General features: G+C 42.7%; 1 long non-coding RNA gene across 1 annotated transcript in view; it reads left to right on the top strand.

Annotated features, from left to right (window-relative positions):
* Nucleotides 1-555: 555 nt before the first annotated feature.
* LOC138741397 (uncharacterized) overlaps nt 556-16,022 on the top strand; it is a 110,792-nt gene continuing 95,325 nt past the window's right edge. Inside the window, exon 1 of the long non-coding RNA XR_011343481.1 lies at nt 556-822. This is a non-coding gene — a long non-coding RNA (uncharacterized lncRNA). The remainder of the gene's footprint in view (nt 823-16,022) is intronic.

Raw genomic sequence — 16,022 nt, 5'->3', positions numbered from 1 at the left:
TGTGCTGAAAGTAGTGAATAGGACAGACAGCATGAAGGGGGAAACAGAATTAACTACCTCTTTACATTGACTATCTTTTATTAGAACCCAGAACACCAGAAGTAGGCTGCAAGTCCTGTTAATTCAAATGCAATTCAGTTATCTTACATCGGAATAAAGTAAAAAGGTTTAGTTTGAAATTAAAGCAAAATGTGGGAAATTTTCTTTTTGTGATTGGCATAATTATGGAAAAACCCTGCTTATGATTATTAAGGGAGGTTTTGAAAAAGATAAGCCCTTCATTTGATTGAACAAGAATATTCCCCCCCCCACCCCATTTACAGTGCAAAACTGAGGAAGATGCACTAAGGTTGGATAAAACATCTGAGCCCACGGGTTAGAATGATATCATTGGTTTGCCATACTTTGCTGTGGAGAGTACATCAAAACTTGTGGAAAGTACATGAAGTCCTTTAAAAATAATAGAAAAATGAAAAGGCTGCACAGTAGTGGTTAGCACCATGCTGTTACTGTGCCAGCAATTGAGGTTTGAATCCAGCGTTGTCCGTAAGGGAATTGTACGTTCTCCATGTGTCTGTGAGGGTTTCCTCGGGTGCTCTGGTTCCCTCCCACTGTTCGAAAAAGTACCGGGGGTTGGAGGTTAATTGAGTGCTATTGGGCAGCATAGACTTGTGGGCCGGGAGGGCTTCTTACCATGCTAAACGTCTAGATTTAACAATTTATAAACAATTACAAGTTCACAGAAAGATATCAGGAATGAAGGGCCACTACTCTGTACTGAGAAACTTAAGATACTGGGATTGGTTCTACTTGGCTGAGAAGGTAAGATATTGAAGTTTTTTTAATGGTGGCCTGGAAAAGAATATTTCCCTTGATCAGGGAGTAGATGAGTGAGAGTTGTTCATCATTTGTAAAAGTTGAGAGAAAGGAGAAAGGGATTTCTTTCTGCAGGCAATGAGGAAAACTTTGCGAATACACAAACAGATACAATCCTGAAGAGAAAGTTAAATCCACAACTGAAGTCATGGAGAATGCAGAGTAAGACACAAAGGCATCAACATTATCTTTGGATTGCTTCAGCAAAACCTGGCAGAAGATATTCCACACCAGATGACCTCTGTGCCAGTACACTCACTTCCACGGAATAACTACTCTTTAGTTCTGCTTTCATGGCTTTCTCTGAACTCTTGAAGATGCAACAGCTGTAACAAATTAAGAACGGCATTTTCAACTGCTTTTATTGGAGATTTACATATGATTCCAATTAATTCCATAGCATTGCACTGAACTGTGGTTCATTTTGAAACAATTGAGCTGGTCATGAAACAGCTCTGCCCCAGAAGGGTGAGTTGGTGATGAAATTACTGAGTAAAGGGTGATTTCATGTTTTAACTAAATGCCTTTGGCAAGTAAGAATTAGTAGCCCAGGAATTTTAAGGTGCCAAAGCATTCAGTGGCCTCCAGTAATGAAATGCCTTCTGCCGCAGGAAGGGCTCCAGCTCAGAAGCTGGAGCCTCACACTGGAATCTAAACCTCCTGCATTGTCTTGGCTTCCTCAGAATTCAAAATTTAATCTCCAGAACACCCCTCAGAGAAAAATAAAATGTTTAATCACTCTGACAGGGCAAAGAAAAAAAATCGCTGGGATATCACATGACCACATTGTATTACAGCTCAGGGTCATACTCTAGTAAAACCACATGTTAGACAGTTCACCTCACTTCAACGAGAAGGATTTTATCTGAACTTATGATTCTTTTTGGGTAAGGGGTAGTTTTAATCTCATGTATGTTTCCAGTATTCAAGGTGACAATGTAAATTTAATATTTTTTTAAAATTTAGACATACAGCTCGGTAACAGGCCATTTTGGTTCACGAGACTGTGCCGCCCAATTTACACCCCATTAATCTATGCTTTTGAAGGGTGGGAGGAAACCGGAGCCCATGGGGAAAACCCATGCAGATACAGGGAGAACGTACAAACTCCTTATAGACAGCGCTGGATTTGAACCCAGATCTGGTCCTGATCACTGGCACTGTAAAGGCGTTGTGCTAACTGCTATGTCAACCGTGTCGTCAAGGTACTTCCTTATTTTTGCTCTTTTAAAATTTCTAGCAATAAACTGACAGTAATTGTTGTGATTTCTCCACTAGAAATAGAATCATAGAATTTTACAGCATGGAAACAGGCCCTTTGGTCATTCTTGCCAATACTGATCAAGTTGTCTACACACGCTAATCCTATTAGCCCATATCCCTGTAACCCTTTCCTATTCACATACCAGTGTTAATGGATTTTAAATGTTCCATTTGTACCCACCTCTACTACTGCTCTTTGTTCCATGTGTCCACCATGTTCAACGTGAAACGATTAGTCATCTGGTCCCTTTCAAATATTTCCACTTTTGCCTTAAATCTACGGCCTCTCGTATTAGACACCCCTATCTGGAATAAAGACCGAGATTTGAGCATTTCAGTCACAGTATCTTTGGCTTGGCTTCGCGGACGAAGATTTATGGAGGGGGTAAATGTCCACGTCAGCTGCAGGCTCGTTTGTGGCTGACAAGTCCGATGCGGACAGGCAGACACGGTTGCAGCGGTTGCAGGGGAAAATTGGTTGGTTGGGGTTGGGTGTTGGGTTTTTCCTCCTTTGCCTTTTGTCAGTGAGGTGGGCTCTGCGGTCTTCTTCAAAGGAGGTTGCTGCCCGCCGAACTGTGAGGCGCCAAGATGCACGGTTTGAGGCGATATCAGCCCACTGGTGGTGGTCAATGTGGCAGGCACCAAGAGATTTCTTTAGGCAGTCCTTGTACCTTTTCTTTGGTGCACCTCTGTCACGGTGACCAGTGGAGAGCTTGCCATAACTGAGAACCAATCTGCATTTTCAAGGAGATGTAACAGATCTAATGTCATTGTTTAGGTCCTGCAAGAGTGATTTCCCTGGTACGCCGGCCAATATTTATCTCTCTCTCAGAGTATTGGTCTGGTCAGTTGCTGTTTGTGAGATTATTATTTACATTCGCTGCTACGCACCTCAATAAAAATTCCTTTCCAGTTCTTTGGAACATAAGAAAATGAGCAGGTAAGCCAGAAGTTCCTGTGACCCTTTTCCATTAATCAATATTCTACCCTGACCCCATAATCATTTAATTTCCTTAAAGTCCAAAAATCTACCAATTCCAAACATGACCAGACATCCATAGCTTTCAGAAGTATAAAATTCAAATGATTCTGAGAAAAGAAATTTCTTGTGATCTAAATATCTGTCATGTTGTCTTGAGTTTATCACCCATCTTCTTAACTGCCCAGTTTTACATTTCTTCCTTTTTAAGTACTACCACTGTGGCACTTTGTTGCTATCCCCCTCTGTTGTTTTGAACTTCTCTTCGGTCTCACCCCCTCGATGTCTGGTAATGGAAGGGCTTTCAACTGTAGTCCTCCCACCAGCTCCCTCAAGTTGGTTGTGCCAAGCCTCAGTGCATTTCCCAGTACTCCTGCAGCCTGGGATGTGCCAGTCGACAGCATTCCCTCACCGACATCCCTGTATGCTGAAAGATCAACAAGCTTTGGGAAGACCAAACAGGTTCAAATGGATTATGATTAACTTTTCTGAGCTCCACAAATATAACCTTGAGACATTTTCTACTCACTCTCTTCTTTATGGCCAACTCTTTTATCAAAGGGGACAAGTTGGTGAACCCTTCCTTCCTTCTCTCTGAGGGAGATTTGGATATCCTGAGGACACAAAAAGGCAGATACATAAATGCAGATGACTTTTTAAATCAAAGGGCTCTTAAAGTATAAAAATGGCACTGTACTTTAAGTTCAATTCATCTTGTGTTCCATGAAAATAGTTTTTAGTCAGTGTCAGGTGTTCTACCAGAAGAGTCAATTTTAACACTTCTATTGCTCTTCAATCCGCTACATATCCAACCTGGATCTTGACTCAAGAACTCACATGCACAGTCAGACGAGGAATGGAGTCAGTGGTTGATAAAGCTAAATAAATATTATAATTGTGCTTTCTCAATCATGGATGGTGGCAGTGATTTTTGAGCCCACACCAGTCTGAAATGATTAGCACTTTGACTTTCTGTGTCAGCGTCCCATGCCGAATATTTTCCTAGGCCATGTTGCCATCCAGAAAAGAACTTAGCATCCCAGTTCATCATTTACTGTTCAAACTCATTTCATGTAAGATCGTGATTTTATCCTTTGGCAGTGTCCAGCCATCGTCTCTTTGAATGTGGAACAGCCATGAAGGGCTACATATTCTAATAATTGTCGGTGTAAACCATGGCTAATGGGCAGTACTCTTACCTGTCAAACATATAATTGTGGATTCAAGATTCAAACCCCCCACGACATTGTCCCACCATTCAATAACTATCCCCCATAATCCTCCAACTTCTAATGACCAAATGAGTACAAATATTTATCTTTCTTAAACATAACTTCTGAACTTGTAATGGAAGTAGGTCCTTTCACAACAGAACTCTACAGGAGGTATCATCTTTTGGAAGTGATGTTATACGCCTCAGATTAAGAAAAAAGCAAAACATAATTCAGAAGCTTCAAGGCCAGGATGAAATGAAGCATCTTGGAAAAGAACACCTGGCATCATTCTAAAAATACTGTAGATTAAAAGGTGATTTAGGAAGGCTGGAGGTGTGGGCTGCGAAATGGCTGATGGAATTTAATACAGATAAATGTGAGGTGCTACATTTTGGAAAGGCAAATTTAAATAGGTCATATACATTGAATGGTAGACAATTGAGGAGTGCAGAGCAACAAAGGGATTTAGGAGTTATGGTAAATAGTACCCTCAAGGCTGATACTCAGGTAGATGGTGTGGTGAAGAAGGCATTTGGAATGTTGGCCTTCATAAATCAGAGTATTGAATTCAAGAGTAGGGAGGTTATGATGAAATTGTACAAGGCATTGGTGAGGCAAAATTTGGAGTACTGTGCACAGTTTTGGTCACCAAATTATAGGAAAGATATAAACAAAATAGAGAGAGTGCAGAGAAGGTTCAAGAGAATGTTGACAGGATTTCAGGGTCTGAGTTACAGGGAAAGGTTGTGCAGACTGGGGCTTTTTTCTCTGGAGCGTAGAAGATTGAGAGGGGACTCGATAGAGGTGTTTAAGATTTTAAAAGGGACAGACAGAGTAAATGTGGATAGGCTTTTTCAATTAAGAAAGGGGGAGATTCAAACTAGAGGACATGGTTTAAGATTGAAGGGGGAAAATTATAAGGGGAACATGAGGGGAAATTTCTTTACGCAGAGGGTGGTGGGGATGTGGAATGAGCTTCCGGCAGACGTGGTCGAGGCGGGATCATTGGTTACATTTAAGGAAAGACTGGATCGTTACATGGATAGGAGGGGACTGGAGGGGTATGGATCGGGTGCTGGTCAGTGGGACTAGGAGGGTGGAGATTTGCTACGGCATGGACTAGTAGGGCCGAACTGGCCTGTTCCGTGCTGTAAGTGGTTATATGGTTATATGACTGCCAAACCATCTCATCTTTATGGAAATGATTCTGACTAGTTACTGCTTATTGCAAGCTAATCCAATTTATCTTTACTCTTCTTATCAAAGCCATCTGCATGTGATGATTCCCTTCTCACTAACCAGCTGGTCATTATTTTTAGTGTGGGCATAGCAAGGTTCAGATTATCAGATTCCCAGAACGTTTTGAGACAAAAACCAGCTGGTAAGTTTCATGCACATCTTTTATCAGTGATATAGTGATGCTTGATTGGTGACCTTTCCCACAATGGGGCTTCCGATTGCAGTTTGGTGTTGGAGTCACAATAAAGGGGTTGAAATGGAAGCCCTAGCTAGAGAATACTTTGGACAGTGTCCTACACCCTTCAACACTGAGAAGATTACTCCACAGAGATAAAGGGAAAAGGGAAATCATATCCAGGGCAAGAAACTGTTGAAAACAGAAAAAGACCATAAGATATAGGAGCAGAAGTAGGCCCTTCAGCCCATTGAGTCATTCCATCATGAGTGGATCCATTGCCCCACATTACTATCAATAAAAAAACATAAAAGCAGTATTTCATGAAAGGTGAAGCAGTGTCTGTGGTTCATTGATCATTTAGGAATCTGATGGCAGTGGGGTAGAAGCTGCCCTTGTGCCATTGAGTCCTCATCTTTAGGCCCTGTAGCAGAGTGAAAAGAGCATGGTGGTGGGGGTCTATGAGGAGAGAGGCTGGTTCTTTAAGTCAGCCCGCCTCACGTAGATGTCCTCAAAGGAATGAAGTCTGGTACCTGTAATGTCGTAGGCTGAGTTAATAACCCTATGAAGTTTATTCTTGTTCTGAGAGTTGGCTAGAAGTTTTCAAGAGTTTTGGTGACATACCACATCTCCTCAGACACCTCAAAATGTATAGCCACTGGAGAGCCTTCTTTGTGATTACATCAATGTGGAGGCTCCAGTTTAAAAAAAAATGTGGAGGCTCCAGGACAGATTCTCAGAGATGTTGACACCCAGGAATTTGAAGTTCTTGACCCTCTCCTCTATTGAGCCCTCAATGAGGATTGGGTCATGTTCCCCTGATTTCCTTCTGAAGTCCACAATCATCTCCTTGGTTTTGCTGATGTTGAACGCAAGGTTGTTGTAGTTGCACCAATCAACGAGCTGATCTATCTCCCTCCTGTAAGCTTCCTCATTGCCGTTTGTGATTCTTTCAACAATTGTGGAGTCATCGGCAAGCTTGTAGATGGCATTGGAATTATGCCTGGCCACACAGTCATGGATGTATAATGAGTAGAGCAGTGGGCTAACCACGCATCCTTGGGGTGAGCCTGTGCTAAAAATCAGTGAGGAGGAGAGGTTGTTTCCAATTACTACTGGTCTTCCAGTGAGAAAGTCAAGGATCCATTTGCAGAGCAGAGTACATAGGCTTAGAGTTTGTAGCTCAATGAAATTTATGAGGAAAGGTTGAATAGGCTAAGTTTGTAGGCACTGGAGTTTAGAAGATTGAGAGGCAACTTAATTTAAATATTTTAAATCCTGAGATGTCTTAACAGGATATTTCCTGTTTTGGGAGAAAGTAGAACTCGAGGTAAAAGAAAAACTAACTACAGATTCTGGAAATCTGAAATAAAAGTAATAAGTTTTGGAATTCAGAGCAGATCACACCTTTGTGGAAAAAGTATCTGTTAAGGGTTCAAGAATAGGGTTTGATCAGAACTGGGAAAAATAGAGGACTAATTTAATTTTCAGTAGGAGAGAAGGTGGAGGAGGGGAGAATGAGATTAAAAGGAATATCTCTGATATGATGAGACTAAATGAGTTAATCAGAGCTGGCACCAACAGAGAAACCTCTTTTGCACAGGTATGGTACCTCCTGCAGTTGCACAGGGAAGTGCCATAAACGGAAAGTGATAGGCAAGGATGGTAAAGGTAAAGGTTACATTATTGTCATGTAATACTACATTTAAAATGTAACATACATGAAATTCTTTAACTTTTATCTACTATAAGGAAGGCAGAAAGCCGCCACTTTGTCCAGCGCCCCCTCACAGAAACCTACAGCACTTGGCGTTCCCAGGCGGTCTCCCTTCCCTGAGCCTACTTAGCTTCTGAGATCAGACAATCTCAGGTGTATTCAGGCTATTAGATGGAAGAAAAAAGAAACCCATGAAGGGGGTGAACCCTAAGAATTTCTAAAGATGAGGGGAATATATATCCAATGTTGAATCTGGTTGGATCTGGAAGAAATTGCGTGGGGTGATAGAGGTGAGACGGAAAAAGGCTTTTCAGGTCTACTAAAGTGTTCCTTGCTTGATACATTAACAGTTTCTCTTTCCACAGATGATTCATGACCTCGTTGTGTTTTCCAATAGTTTTGTTTTCTTTATTTTTCTGTCATCCTATTTGTACAAACCTGCTGGGCAAATCTTACCACAACAACTCGTTATCTGTGCTCATTAAGCCATTGCTACTCTTCTCGTCTTGCACATCTCTCTATCACCTTCCTTCCAAATGGCATCTACTTGCAACTCTTTCTTTCCTGGATCTGACAAAGAGCTACAGACCTGAAAACTGGACTCTTCCCACAATTCCCACTTGACTTACTGAGTTTTTCTGCTTTTGAGATTTCAAATTTTTTTTTTGCTTTTTAAACTATGGATGGTTCTGATAAATGAGAGGATATTTGCTTCAACAATTGTTTCAAGGTTTTTCTGGTCCATCTACAAATGTATACCCTTCTTGACATTCTCACCCAAAGATCAGTAGCCTGTGCCTTAAATATTCCCAGTTCGCTGATTCTTGTTGACCTATATTAACTATCAGGCCTGGAGAGTCCAGATTTTTAGAGGCCTCACCCATGCTTTTAAATCCGTTCATGGCTATGCCCATCCTTATTTCTGTAACCTTTGTGTTCCCCTAATTCTGGACTCTTGAACACCTCTGATTTCTATCACTCTATAATAGGCAACTGAACCATCAAGTGCTATATTTGACCAAGATTTGTTTTACATAGTTCATGACAAATCTTGTTTGATAATGTCCCTGTTGCCTCAAAAGGCTTTGTTTTATTTAATTTTAATTTAGGCATTCAGCACAGTAGCAGGCCCTTCCAGCCCATGAGCCCATGCCACCCAAATACCTCAATTAACCTGCAACACCCATACATTTTGGAGGGTGGGAGGAAACCAGAGCACCTAGAGGAAATCTATGCAGACATGGGGAGAATGTACAAACTACTTACAAACAGCACCAGATTCAAATCCATGTCGCTGGCACCATTATGCTAACCACTATACTAACTGTGCCACCCTTTGGCTGTCATTTCTCATTCTTACAAAACACAGATCCCAGGAAAGTGAGGCCCTGTTGGTACCATTATGCATCCAACAACCGCCCCCCCCACCCACCACAGTAAGTTACTGTCCTGTCTGAATCCAGCTCATTCGGACTGATGGGGTATCAGTTTCGGGACCTTCCAATCCATGCAATCCTCTGTTGTGTAACCACGTGGCATTCAGCACAATCTGATAAGCTGCATCTCTCTTGTCCTATTCGAAGGTTGTCAATCAACATCAGGAAATAATTTACATTCCTTTAAGTTTTTTTTGTGACATTAAAATTTCCCAAAGCACTTTACAGCCCAGTATTTCATTGTAGCCTAAGGAAGTAGGTACAACAATCAATTTGCACAAAGCATTAACATGGTCATGGCCAGCAGCTCTGTTTTAGTGATGGTAATTGAAGGATAAATATTGGGCCAGTCACGATGGGGAGTTTCCTGTTCTTCAAATAAATACTGCAGGATTCTTTTAGGATCGCCTAAATAGTTGCGAGGATCTCCATTCATTTGTAAAGCAGTACCTCTGGTCACATCCCTAGTGCACTCTGAACAGTAGCCAAGAAATTACCTGTTCAAGTCTGAGGAGGGCAGCTATGAATGCATAACCTTGCTAAGCCTCTCCTCTTGGCTGTTCACGGGCACAGGACGGTCACTCTGGTTGAGCAAGAGTTAAGTGTGTATTTTGGCACCTTTCCTTCGCCCAGTTAACTTTGTCAGAAACATTATTCAACAATTTGCTTTAAAACAGCTACTTCCCATTACTTCCTTTAGTAAAGTCAACAACATTGTAACAGATTCCATGACCCCCTTCTCAAAGGCATTCTGAGTGCAGCCAATGGTTTAGTTTTCGGCCTATTCCCCGGTGACAAGTGGCGCCTCCTTAAATTCACAAAATCTGTGTAAAGTCTAGAGGGAAGTGCAAGCAAACCCTCTGTTTGTTTGGTAGGATCGTGGGGGGATGGGGTGGGATGAGAGGAGGGAGGGAGGTGAGGAACCAGGGCTCCTTGTAAATAGATCCCATATGAAGGAATCAGGCTCTATGGGCTACATCAAATCCTTGGCTTCAAGTCAACCAGGCAGACCTGGATTCTAGCTGTGGCTCTGGCTATGAGATGTGGCATGAACCCAGATGGTGTCTTTATTTTTGACCTACTGACAGTTTCAGGATAGCCTGGATTGCTCTGGGTTTGTGTATATCTGTGATTAATTAAGTCTAACACGAGGCTAAAGTGAAAAGGCTGCCTAAGGAAGCCAGCAGTACACATCCTTGAGGGTTGTTTTAATTTTATTACCAGCATAATTAAATCAGCTCACTTCTTGTTCTTTGGCTATAACTATGGAGTCAGAAGGAAATATAAACCTGTCACTGCTGGGTTTCATCATAAGCAAGAAGAAGAAATAAACTGCTTGTTTGAGATTCCAAGTATTCAGGGCCATTGTGAGTATGATCTTTATCTGAAGGAAGTTAGAGGGATGGGAGATTTATGGAAACGACGCTTCAACGGAATTTAATGTCCATGTTGTAGTAAAAGTAAATTTGCACATTTGTCCAGTCTTGATAAAGGGTTATGACCATTCTTTTTCTTTGCTACTTGACCCTCTGAATTCCTCCCGGAGAGTGTGTTTAGCTTCAGATCACAGTCTCCTGTGCATGTTGTGCAATAGTGTCTGAATTTAACAGCCTAACACACCAAGGGGGAAAATGATGAGAATGGCTGACCTTTCACCATCCCTGAGACAAATTGCCCACTACAAAGAGTTCCCTGATCTCAATCCTATCATATTTACTATGGATTATCCAATCCCTATACACCTCCATTCCCCAAACTGAAGGCCTCAAAGCACTTGTTTCTTTTTGGACAATAGAACCAACCAGTCCCTCTCCACCACCACCCTCTTTCGGCTGGCAGAATGTCCTCACCCTCAATAGTTTCTCCTTTGACTCATCCCACTTTCTCCAGGTTAAAGGGGTTGCCATGGGGACCCGCATGGGCCCCAACTATGCATGGCTTTTTGTTGGCTACATAGAGCAATCCATGCTTCAAGTCTATGCAACTCTTCCTCTGCCACATCGATGGCTACTTTGGTGCTGCCTCGTGTACCCATGATGAGTACGATGACTTCATCCACTTTGTTGCCAAATTCCACCCCGACCTCAAGTTCACTTGGTCCATCTCTAGCAACACGCACCTTTTCCTTGATCTCTCTGTCTCCATGTCAGGAGACAAACTCTCACAGACATCTTCTATAAACCCACCAACTCCCACAGCTACCTCGACTACACCTCTTCCCACCCTGTCCCCTGTAAGGATTCCATTCCATTCTCTCACATCCTCCGTCTCCATTGCATCTACACCCAGGATGAGGACATCCATGCCAGAACATCAGAGAGGTCCTCCTTCAAACAATGTGGCTTTCCCTCCACCACCATCAACTAGGCACTTATATGCATATCCTCCATTGCCCGCACATCTGCCCTGGCACCCTCTGCCCCCACATGCAACAAAGACAGGATTCCCCTTGTCTTCACCTTCCACCTCACAGCCTCCATATCTAACACATCCTCCTCCACCATTTCTGCCATGAACTACATGATCCCACCACTCAACACATATTCCCCTCTCCTCCCCTCTCTGCCTTCCACAGGGACTACTCCCTCCATGACTCTCTTGTCCACTTTTCCTTCCCCACCAACCGTCCCCTTGGGACCTACCCCTGTGACTGCAGGAGATGCTCCACTTGCATCCACACCTCCTTCCTGAGCCACATTCGTGGCCCCAAACAGTCCTTCCAAGTGAAGCAACATATCACATGAATCTGCAGGGGTCAACTACTCAATCTACTACTCCCACAGTGGTCTCCTCTCATTGGAGAGACTGGACACAGACTGAGAGATTGCTTTGTTGAGCACCTCAGCTCTGTCTGCCACAATACCATGAACTTCCCAGTGGCTACCTATTTCAATTCTCCATCCTATTCTCTTGCCGACATGTCTGTCCATGGTTTCATGTACTGCCAGGCTGAGACCACCCATAAATGGAGAAACAACATCTCATCTTCCGACTAGGAACCCTCCAAATGGATGGCATTAACATCGATGTCTCTGATTTTTGTTTAAAAAAACCACCCTCTTCTTCCCCCGTCATCTCTCCTTTCCATGTCTCCTTTCGCACAGACATGATTAAATCCAATGAACATCTTTTGTTGGTCTGGATTCCTCCCCCATTGTTTGAATTTTGAGACTTTCCGATATTTCCTGCTTCTGTTTAAAGACCGGCTGAGTTCTTCCAGCATTTTGGTGTGTTTACAGCGAGATGTGAACTCTGCCAGTGCCATCATGGGCATCAGTCTTGACTCCATCGAGGACTATCTTCAAGAGGTGGTGTCTTAAAAAGAGCCTCTAACCTCAAGGACCTCCACCACCCAGGCTATGCCCTCTTCTCACGCGCTGTCATTGTTGAAGGAACTCAGTAAATAAAAAATTCTCATCTATTATACAAGGTCAGAATCCCATTTAGAAGTCGTTTGGGTTGAGTGTGGAGATTTATAATTATGTTAAAATAGAGTGGTTTCCAATGTGCTGTAAATTTCTATCATTCTCTTTCATGACCTTGCATGTTGCAGTATTTCTCCGGCTGCCGACTATTAACCCCTGCCTCACTCCCACCTTCAAGGTCCATGCCTGAGAAATGCTTTAACTCTTTCCCAAACAATGAACTACTGGAGGAACTCACTGGATTAGAGAGCATCCATATTTAGAAATCGTCAGTCAATGTTTCAGGTCAGGACCCTTTATCATGATGAGGTTTGCCCTGGCTCCCTCTGCCACTAGGCACCACAAGGACGGGATTGCCCTTGTCCTTACCTACCAGCCTCTGCATCCAACATATTATCCTCTGCAATTTTCACCACCTACCATCCACCACCTGATATATCTTTCCCTCTCCTCCCTTCTCCACTTTCCCTGGGAACAGCTCCCTCCATGCCCACACATTCCATCCCATCAATCACCCCCACGGCAGCTATCCGAGTGATTGCAGGAAAAGACACGTGCCACACTTCTTCCCTCACCACCACTCAGGTCCCCAAACAGTCCGTTCAGGTGAAGCAACATTTCATTTGTGAAACTGCAGGGGTTATTTACTGTGCCCCTGTTGTGGCTCCTCTACATCAGAGAGCCTGGACGTAGACTGGGAGATTGTTGAGAACATTTGCTCTATCTGCTGCAGTAACGGGGACCTCCCATATGCCAAACATTTCAATTCCCCCCCCCCTCCCCCACCTGACATGTCTAACCATGGCCTCATGCACCATCAAATTGAAGCTACCCATTAATTGGAGAAGCAATGCCTAATGTTCCACCTGGGTTCTCTACAACAAGATGGCATTAACTTGAGTTCTCAGATGTCTATTGGGGCCCTCCTCTGTCTCCTTATCCCTCTGTCTCCTTTCCACCACCCTTTTCCCTATCATGTCAGTTTTGTTCTTCTGCCCTGTGACCGCTTGCCTGCTGTTACCCCCCACCCCCTTCTCTCCTCCCTCACTTGTTTATTCAGGCCTGCTTGCTTTCTGCTCATACATTGGTGAAAGGCTCAGGCCAGAAACATTGTAACTATATATTAACTTTGCCAGTTTCTCTGGCACTTTTGAGCATTGCACAACAATCACAGTATCTGCAATCTTTATTGTTCCACAGCAGCGGCACTTCATGAAACAGTTTATTGGCATGGAGGAGCTGCTAGACATACCCATCTGTCTGCAGTGGATGGAATGGACTTCTTTATTCATTCCCATCAATGGCACACTTGCTAGCATGAGGTAGCAATGAGAAACAGAAGCTCTGTTTAGCAGGTTTCTCCTCCCTAACTAACAAACACTGGAGTCAGTTGCATCACTGGACTTGATGATAAATGAAACAACTTAGCTAAGACCACAGATCAAAGCTGAGATCTTCCTGAGCTTAGATTGCATCAGGAAATGCATTTCCTGACCCGTTAAGCACTTCTTAAATGCTAGTTAACTAAAGAAATGCTCCAAAAAAAATCACGTGATAAATGGGTTATTTACTAATCAGATCCAGTTGTATTCCTCAGTCTACGGGCTTGCTGAGTGGAGCCTTCTTTATTTTTTCTTATTTATAGCACGGTACAAGCCGATTCCAGCCGTTTAAACCTGTGCCGTCCAATTACAGTCAAATTAATGTGCACCCCGTACATTTTGGAAGGTGGGAGGAATCTTGGGGAAAAGACAAGGGGAGAATGTACAACTCCTTACAGACAGTGCCAGATTTGAACCTGGGTTGCTGGCACAGTAATACACCACACTAATTGTGCCACCCTTTCAGAAGGGTTTCTGACATTCTATGAGCATTCACACTGCTTAGTTGTTAATGGCAGTGTTTACTGGAGCCTCACTGGTGAAATCTTGGAGATTGTGGTTGGCTCCCATGTAAACAGTGCTCATTCCATGATAGCCTCTCTTCAGATGAAGCAGGCCTCTGTCTGAACCGCTCAGTGTGTCATATTTTCTGCTGCATCAGGTCTCCAATTAGCCTTGCCCCTTTCCGCTCTCCTTCTTCCTTTTCTACCTTCCTCTGTGGTGCTCTCCCTCTCTCTTTCTCTTTTAAAATACTTGAGATCTATTTAAAGGGAAGCCAGATAAATACAGAGGAAGAAAGGAAAAGAACGTTATGTTGATATTATGAAATGAAAAAGGGTGGAGAAGGCTCATGTGCAAAATAAACTAGCATTGATTTGTTATGTCAATTGGTCTCTTTTGTAAATTCGACAAAATTTATTGAATGCAGATTAGACTAATTGGCAAATGAATTGTGACTTTGGTCCATCAATGAAAAAAATGAAGAGGGCCATTTAAGGGACAGCATGTTTAACATAATGGTTAACACAAGACTATTACAGCGCCAGCGACCCAGGTTTGAATCCAATGCCGGCTGTAAGGTGTTTGTACGTTTCTCCCATGTCTGAATGCGTTTCTTCCAGTTTCCTCGCACATTTCAAAAACATAGGTTCATTGTCTCTTAGGTGTATTTGAGCGGTGCAGGCTGTGGGCCAAAAGGGCCTGTCTACTGTGCTGCATCTCTGAATTAAATTAAAATAAGCTACAAATTGTGATTGTGGCCTTTTACCACCCTCTTGCCCAAGTAGTTATTCCCAATCTGCATCAGTTTTTGGGAAGGCATAGCACTCACTTGTAAGTTGGAAGGTTGTGGGTTTGTGCACTCCAGGCCTTTACAGTGCAAGATCCAGTTTATGCACCCTGCACTGGTGTCAGCTTTGGCTCAGATATTTATTAAGGCCTTGTTGTGGAGAATGGAAATAATCTCATCTAGACAAATTACAGGAGCTTCTCTACTGGGTTTTTAATTAATTTTTTAATCTTTTAATGATACAGATTAAAATTCCGCCCATGGAATTCATGCCTCCTATTTACACCCAATTAACCTACCACCCCATATGTTTTGGAGGGTGGTAGGAAATTAGAACACCCAGCAAAAACCACACACAGGTCATGGGGACAAAGTACAAACTCCTTACAGTCTCCGCCAGATTCGAACCGGGGTCGCTGGCGCTGTAATGGAGTTACACTAATCACTACTCTAACCATGTGAAAGAAATCATTCTGTGTCCAATTGTTTTCATATTAACCTATGATACAACAGTAGTTACATTGAAAAAGGGCAGTGAAAATCACCAGATAAATGCAAGATCCTTCTTTTCACAAGCTGTCAAAAATAATTTCTTTAAGGATTCTATCCAATGATCATAGATTAATATTAATAAATCATAGTGTCTGTGTGGGTTTCCTCCGGGTTCTCCAGTTTCCTCCCACTTTCTAAAGATGCACCGGCTCAGTAAGTTAATTGGTCACATGGGTGTATTTGGGTAGCAAGGACTCGTGGGCCAGAAGAGCCTGTTTTTGTGATGTAACTGTAAATTAAAAATTAAAATTTTTAAAAATCCAAAGTTCAAGTAATTTATCTGAGGTTTACATTGTTTACCACAGATTTAAATGGTTTATCTGAGCATTTTTGTTCAGACAGTTTATGTGGGATCATTCAGTTTATCAAGGGTTTTTAAGTGATTCATCTGGGATTTACACTAAATTTACAGCTGCTACTGATCTAGCAGATTAATTCCTGGCATCTGTCAGCAAAGGGAATGTCACATCAAGCCT

Source organism: Narcine bancroftii, chromosome 8, assembly GCF_036971445.1.
Source record: "Narcine bancroftii isolate sNarBan1 chromosome 8, sNarBan1.hap1, whole genome shotgun sequence".
NCBI classification, from domain to species: domain Eukaryota; kingdom Metazoa; phylum Chordata; class Chondrichthyes; order Torpediniformes; family Narcinidae; genus Narcine; species Narcine bancroftii.
This window is presented reverse-complemented; position numbering and strand designations above follow the sequence as displayed.